This window comes from Photinus pyralis, unplaced genomic scaffold (assembly GCF_008802855.1).
Source record: "Photinus pyralis isolate 1611_PpyrPB1 unplaced genomic scaffold, Ppyr1.3 Ppyr1.4_LG7, whole genome shotgun sequence".
NCBI classification, from domain to species: Eukaryota; Metazoa; Arthropoda; class Insecta; order Coleoptera; family Lampyridae; genus Photinus; species Photinus pyralis.
The window spans coordinates 36609892-36617382 of NW_022170738.1; positions in this window are offsets into that span (position 1 = coordinate 36609892).

The window sequence follows — 7491 nt, forward strand, 5'->3', positions numbered from 1 at the left end:
AAGTTATACACGGATAGTTAATGAATTTGGCATCTACATCTTTATAGCCTTCGCACAACGTTCCAGCTTAGACTGTGAAACAACGAGATATTGACCATTCTCGAATAGCCACAGTCCCGATAATGCCAAGGGTTGTCACATGCAAAAGCTGCGGTTGCGGATCCAGAGTTTGCGCGTACAACTTCGACCATCACCGAATACATCACCTGACCACTACTGAAGATCCAAACTTCAATACGAAGTTAATTGTATGGTAATTCTGTTAAATGACGATGAGAAATTTCAGTGCCCGGAAGTTACGAAGCGTTACTCGCTGCTAGCACTAGTTTACCGAATTGAATTTAAAGTTATCGCCTTTCCAAATAACGTTACGATCATTTAAATTAATTATTCGAACTATTTATTCTATTACGAAAGGTTCGAACGTTGAAAAATTAACTTCAAGGATAAATAGATTCATCTTCACGTGACAGTACATTATTCTGTTAGTAGCCGAGGTGTATGCGGTCTTTCTAGGCAAAGAATCTTCTGAAAACTTAAACAACGGTCTCATTTCCAATTTGCATCTCAATTTAAGAGTAAAAATACTAAACGCATAATTGGAGTAAACTGTGTATAAGCTTTGAATATAAAATTAGAAGGAGACAAGTAAAAAGGTTTTCGGCCTAAGGCGAGTAACTTCAGCGCATTTTCCATGATCAGTACTTCCCAAAAGGCCATAACTGTGATATGTTCTTCTTTAGTAGAAGTATCTATGGTTAAAATTTCAAAAAAATATCTTCATAAATATGGAGGTTGGCACTGACTGCGCATGCGCACATCTAATATTTGCAATATCAGATATGTTTGCCTTTTATAGAAGCATCTGTGATTAAAATTTTAAAAAGATATCTCGATAAATATGAAGTTGATATTGCGCATCCTGCAAACATCTTATGTTTGCAATATGCGATACGTTTGCTTTTACTAAAAGCATCTTTAGTTCAAATTTCAAAGAAATGTCTCTATGAATAAGAAAGTAGCCATTGCGCAGTCTGCGCATGCGGACATCTATTTACTATATGCCATATGTTTGCCTTTACTAGAAACTAGATATACAAAGCGGATCTTGGACCACTTCAAGGTTGCTCGCCAACTGTTGTTGACCTTAGAAAGTGAAAGGTGAAAGTTGAGTGACACGTGGTCGGTGACGTTCGAAATTAAGTCAAGGTGAAAGTCGCGTGCCACGTGGGCGGTGACCTTGAAAATTAGGTCAAGGTGAAAGTCGCATGCCACGTGGGCGGTGGCGGTGACCTAGTTTTTAATGTCATCCGAGGTCATTGACCCCATTAATTTTCAATGTCAATCGAAGTCATTGACTCCATTAAGTTTCAAGCCATTCAAGTTCATTGTTCACATTGATTTCAAAGGTCATCAGGTGTCATTGACCACTTTTTGTTATCAAATTACATTTTCAAGGTCATCCGTAGTCATTGGCCTCCATATATTTTCAAGGTCATACAAGGTCGTTGACTCCGTTTTGTTGAGGTGTCAAATTACATTTTCAAGGTCATCCGAGGTCATTGCTCAATGTTAAATAACATTTGCAATGTCATCTAAGACCAATGACCTCAATTGTGGTGTCAGGATCAATATTCAATGTCATCCAAGATCAATGGCCCCATTTTCGTGTTAGAAAATTTCAATGGCATCCAAGGTCAATGACTGCATTTTTATGTGCTCGAACATTGAACAGTGAAAATAAGATCACCGCCACCGCCCACGTGGCACGAGACTTTCACCTTGACTTAATTTCTATGGTAACCAACCACGTGCCCTCAAATTTCACCTTGACTTATTACCCAAAGTCACGGCCGCGTGACCTTGACCTACTTTCTAAGGTCAACAGCAGGTGGCGAGCGACCTTAAAGTGGTTCAGGATCCGCCTTGCATATATACTCTAGAAGTATCTCTGATTAAAATTTCAACAAGATACATTAATAAATAAGAATGTTGACATTCCTTGGCTCAGGTGCCAGAGCTATACGCTACCGAATGCAAAAAGAACGAACTAAATATCTTGAAAACTGTAGGGGCCTCGGACAGACGGACAGACGGACGGACAGAAAAAGGGGTTGCAATCGCGCATCCAACTTTGTTGGAAAATGCGCTAAAAATGTAACAAAACCATAACCATTTCTAAACGAACTCTCTGTATTTACGTATTCCACCTGGTGCAAATGAAACGAGGTCATAGGTCGCAATAATTGGATTTCCACTCAGCCAGTTATAGTCGTTAAAAAAAACTTGTGGGCGATTGTAACGGGTGGTCGCTTTAGAATTAAAAATATTTTTTCAAATTCGTATTTTAGGATAGGAGAACCTACACATGTACCGCTTTATAGCGAACGTGAACAAAAGTATATCTGCCGATAACCAGCGATAATAAGAAACGTATTGCGGAAAGCGAGCGCGGTTACCACCATCTTTGGAGGCTGAAAGTTTAGTTCCATTCTCGAGCCATTGGACATATTTTTTTTTCCAACATATTTTTGTATTATTGTTGTAAGTTATTTTAAATTTTTCAATTGTAGAAAGTAGTGCTCGATTATTAGGAATTTGCATAATAATTTTGTTTGAAGTAATTTTAATATTCCTAAAGGAATCGACCCGGGAAAGCAATTTGCATGAACAGATTTTGTATTGAACTTGCTGAGAATCGAATCCAAACAAAGGCAGTTTTGCTATTTTGTTTCATTGATTGGAAAATTTGCATGTTTAATTTCAGTGATACCATTACTTTGGTTGGATTAAAAATAGCATTCAAAGGTGTACGATGTGTGTAAATTAAGTAATGATACCAGCCCTATAGCAGTTGCTATAGCAGCCCTGATTGTGATAAACATTAAGGGGCGGTAGGTAGACTAGGAGTAAGCGCACATTATAATTTTGAGGTCGGTATGTTCATGTGGCTATCCGTAATCGTATTTCTTGTAAAGTACCTCGTTCCAAAAATAAGTAATCTGGTAATGGATTGGGGATGAGAAAAATCTGTACGAAAATGATTCCAAAAAGTCTTTCACAAGATTGAAAATGAAACCAGTTTCTTGGAACTTGTGAATTTTGGTGGGTAAATAATTTCCTACCTTATCAAGGGACGTCTTTTTCGGACACTAGAATCTATTTAAAAAACCGTAACCGACCAGCTGAGTATCATTACAGAATCCGAGTTCCTGCACTGCTATGACGAATGGAAGAATCCTGTGTGGCTTCCCAGGAATACTATATTCAAGGAGACACTAATGGATTGTAAGTATATTTGAATAATAAATCGTTAGAGCATCAGTCTCATTACTTAATTTATACACCTCGTATGTATGTTTTAAAAAGGAGAGTGTACCAGTAAGTTCTTATGCGGTAAAGATGAATTTTAAATTAAGCATCACGTAATAATAATAAGATACACATATTATGCAGTTTTAGGGGAATTTTTCGAAAGAAAACCGGACACCAACTACCAAGGTTTTTGTAAATTATTGTTTGTGGAATTACGGTCCGGTTTCAAGAAGTCTGTAAGAAGATTAATTCAAGAAAAAGAAAGCACACCAGAAATATCGAAAAGTCAAATTGACAACATGTGTTCTGAAGAAAGTAAGAAAGCTTGGAGATTCAAGAAGAAAATTTGGGAGGGGAGCAATCGCGAGCAAGTGAAGAAGCAATAATGAGAACAAACGAAAACTACTTCCACATAATAAAAGAAATAAAAAAATGTATCAAATGAACATTCGAAAAACTATGAAGAAGGGGACCAGGAGCTTTACTAGTCCCTCGAAAGATTAATAGAAGCAAAGAGCAAACCAACTTATTCGTTTGAACAAAAAACCATTATCAACAAATTAGACAATTAGAGGCAAGAAACGAAAGCAAACAAGAAGACAAAAGGGAAGAAAAAAATTTAAGCAATTTGATCGAAAGCTTCAAGTTCATGAAGAAATCGAAAAGGATGAAGCAAAAGAATGAATAGAGTTCAATCAAACCATTGAATTTCAGTTATTAAGAGGAGATAAGAGGCAAAAATTCTGCAAGGTAACGGGTATAAGAACATTTTTTTATTATTGAGCTAGCCCTGGGTAAATTACAAATTGATGGTCATATTGAAATTTTATTTTATGCTCTTGCGAATGGAACAAAGGCCGTTCCACGATTTATAACACACCTAACAAATATTTTGTCATCCATACATAAAAAGATGCATATTAACAAATAACGGAATAATCTCAGACGCAAAGTTCGTTTTTTTAGTTTTTCTTATTTTGAAAAATGAGATTAGAAAATGATATTTACTCATTTAACCTCTAATCCTAATCTCTTCTAACAGTATGATACTAAGATGAGCATGTAAAATATATGGACACGCTGTATAGGTAAGTAGAGTAGCGTACCTATGAAATTGAAATATTAAGCAGCTAAATTGAAACGAACCAAAAATTACATAATCAATTAAACGTGTATATTGTAAGTAATGCTATCCAAAGACGACCTCAATAACCCAGTAAAAATCTAAAATAGAAATAAAATCCGTTGTTTGAAATATCAATACCTATGCAAAAAAGCCATTAGCCAGTCAAGAACTAGAAAGGATTGTCTTTATAATGTTTATCTCTTTATTTCAGTAGAAAGTTAGTGTTCTAATATCAAAACTTCAAATTAGTCTGTTACGTGAAAATGCTCGTCACATTATTAAATACAACTGATGCGTTCCTGTTATGCATATCTACAAATATACTCTCGAAAATATGCAAATTTGTCCCGAAAAATAAACCGAATGTGTGCAGTATTTTGTTCATAGTGGTTATATTTACGAAGTCTCATTAGTGTTTTTAATTATGTACCGAAAAATTTATAAAGAGACTAGAATATTACCTATACACTTTTCCCCTTTATAGAATCCTGTCACAACGGTGTTAGTTTGTTTTATAACTAACCTATCCAATTTTTTTTTCGCGTTACTTTGGAGGCAGAAAAGTAATAAATTGCACATTCCTTCCACGGATTTAAGTTTAAAATTTTACACGTTTTCTAATAACAATAAGTCAACTTTTTTAATTATTCCTACATTTTCAAAAGCATATTTTCATTTAATATTCGTTCAACATTGTCATAGAAAAGGTACATGAAAAATTGCAACCGTACTGTTCTCCTGATAGATTTAAATTTTTAGGTGGGAAGCTGTTGCAATCGGGTTTTAAACCGTCTCTTTTCCCTGCAATTCAGACAGTGTGTGTACAGCTACCCGTGTACAGAGGACGCTCGCTGTCAACCCCTGAAGTAGTTTTAAAATAGTGTTTTCTACCCGCTAGAAACTGGTCGGGCAAGTTTACTGCCTGTAGATGGAAATTTGACGTACGTTATATTTGAATACATTCTGCCGCAGGTAAATAAATTGTGTCCATTCGTCCATTTTGTTAAGACCGGCTAACGGTATAAATTACGACCGCGAAAAGGTTGGGGATGTCCAGTTGTTCGTAGTTTTGTAAGGGTAGGGAAACCAATAGCCACCCGCCTGCGGTACTTGTGAGGGCGTAAATATAAGGGTGCTTCCGATCTAGGTGGGTAGGTAGGTAATCAATTTTAAAAACTGAAACACTTTTACGAAAATTGATGTCGCCGTTTGACACTTTTTAAATAACTGACGGTGACCGCCGTTTAGAATTTCCGGTTTGCGTCATCCACAAAAAAAGTAGATAAGCACGTTATTGAAGGGCGTATGCTGTGGACGTGGACGTCGTTATGATAATAAATGATGAAATGTCCTGCAGAATTTTTCCTGTCAAGATAGTTTTTACGTTGCAGACGCGCTTTTTGTGCGCTCGAGATTTAGGTAGGTAAATGAATTTAATTTTTTTATTCCAAGACCAGTACAATAACAGAGTTGCTATTGTTTTCTTTTCTATTTCACATATTCTTTCGTCTGGCAATTTTGAAGGTTTCTCATTTCAGTATTGAAACTTTTTGTCAATGATTCAACGGTTTTTTACAAGAAAATACGAAAAAAAGAAATGGCAAGGCGTTATCTACTCTACCTTTGAGTTGTTATATAAAATAATAGCTAGTAGTAGGCTTCTTTCAGTTTGATAAACTCTCACCAGAAATTAAGAGTAACTTATTTATATTGGCAGGGATTCTGTTTCAGGTTGCAACGAACACAGCAGAACGGTCACAATTGCTGCAATGAGAAGAGAATCCTGCTAAAGTTCATAAACTTACGCCATTTTTTCCATGGCATCACAGATTATTGAAAAAGATGGGATTATTTTTCCAATTTTTCATCCTTATTATGAAAAAAATTGGAAACTAATACGGTGGTTTGGCGTAAAAAAACCTTTTTCTACAACGGTCATAAAAACCTGTCTTTTTTCTGACGGATTTCGAAACGCGAAGTACTAGATTTTTAAACGGTTAATTAATAAGTAAGGTTGCTATTGACAACGTGCGCGAAATCGTCAACAGTGAAAAAAAGTTTTCGCGCACGTGACAAAGTTGAACTTAAACAGCAAATTTAATTAATAATCGGTTCAGTTGTAGAAAAAATATTGTATATAACTCTAGCGCGAAGTTATTTCGCACATTTGACTGATATTTTGACTCGGCTTCGCCTCGTCAAAATACCTTCAGTCTCAATGCGCGAAATTGAACTTCGCGCTCTTGTTATATAAATAACTATTTATTATACCTGAATCACAATCTCCGTTTTAAACACTCAAATGCGTGCGAAAAAGGGCCTTTAAAACACACGTGCTTTAAAGTTGCTAAGTAACGATACTTCAAGTATGACTTTTGAAACTGTCATCTGGATGAAATAAAAAATCCTCTTAGGTCGCTTTCTGTAAATGCAGAACATTTCTTTGGCTTTTGTACCTATCCTTTGGTTGAAGCTTTCACAAACGCGCGTAATTTAGGGTATGCTTCCAAATCTGTTCCACTTTTTAATCGCAGCATTGCTTTAAAGTTTTGAATGAATGCACCAAAATATAGAAGATTTAAATACCTTTGACATTTCTTCATATATGCCAGCATTATGGATGCATTTAAGACTGTATTCGTAAGTAACTTCCTATTCATCCATGGAAACAACTTTTCATATTCTTTATAATAGGCTTTACTGGAGTTGGATTTTATACCTACCAACGTTTGTTTAGACTTTACAACAATCGATTTAATGGACGGTGTATTATCTTTTTCAACGGAAATCGTTTAATTCACAAAGACGATGATTTTTATAAGCAAACGTCAAGTGACATTTCCATGGCAATCGTGAAATTACGAACACCAAGCCCACTTAATTAGACATGTATTCGAGTATAACGTCAATATGACTTCATTGTATTTCCTATTTTTAAATTATACTGCAGGTATAATAAAAAATACTATAAGATACACGTGTATAATTGGTCTTTAAAGCACTTGCACCGTTAAAGGCACTCCGCTTTGCGTCGTGCCCTTAAACTCGTT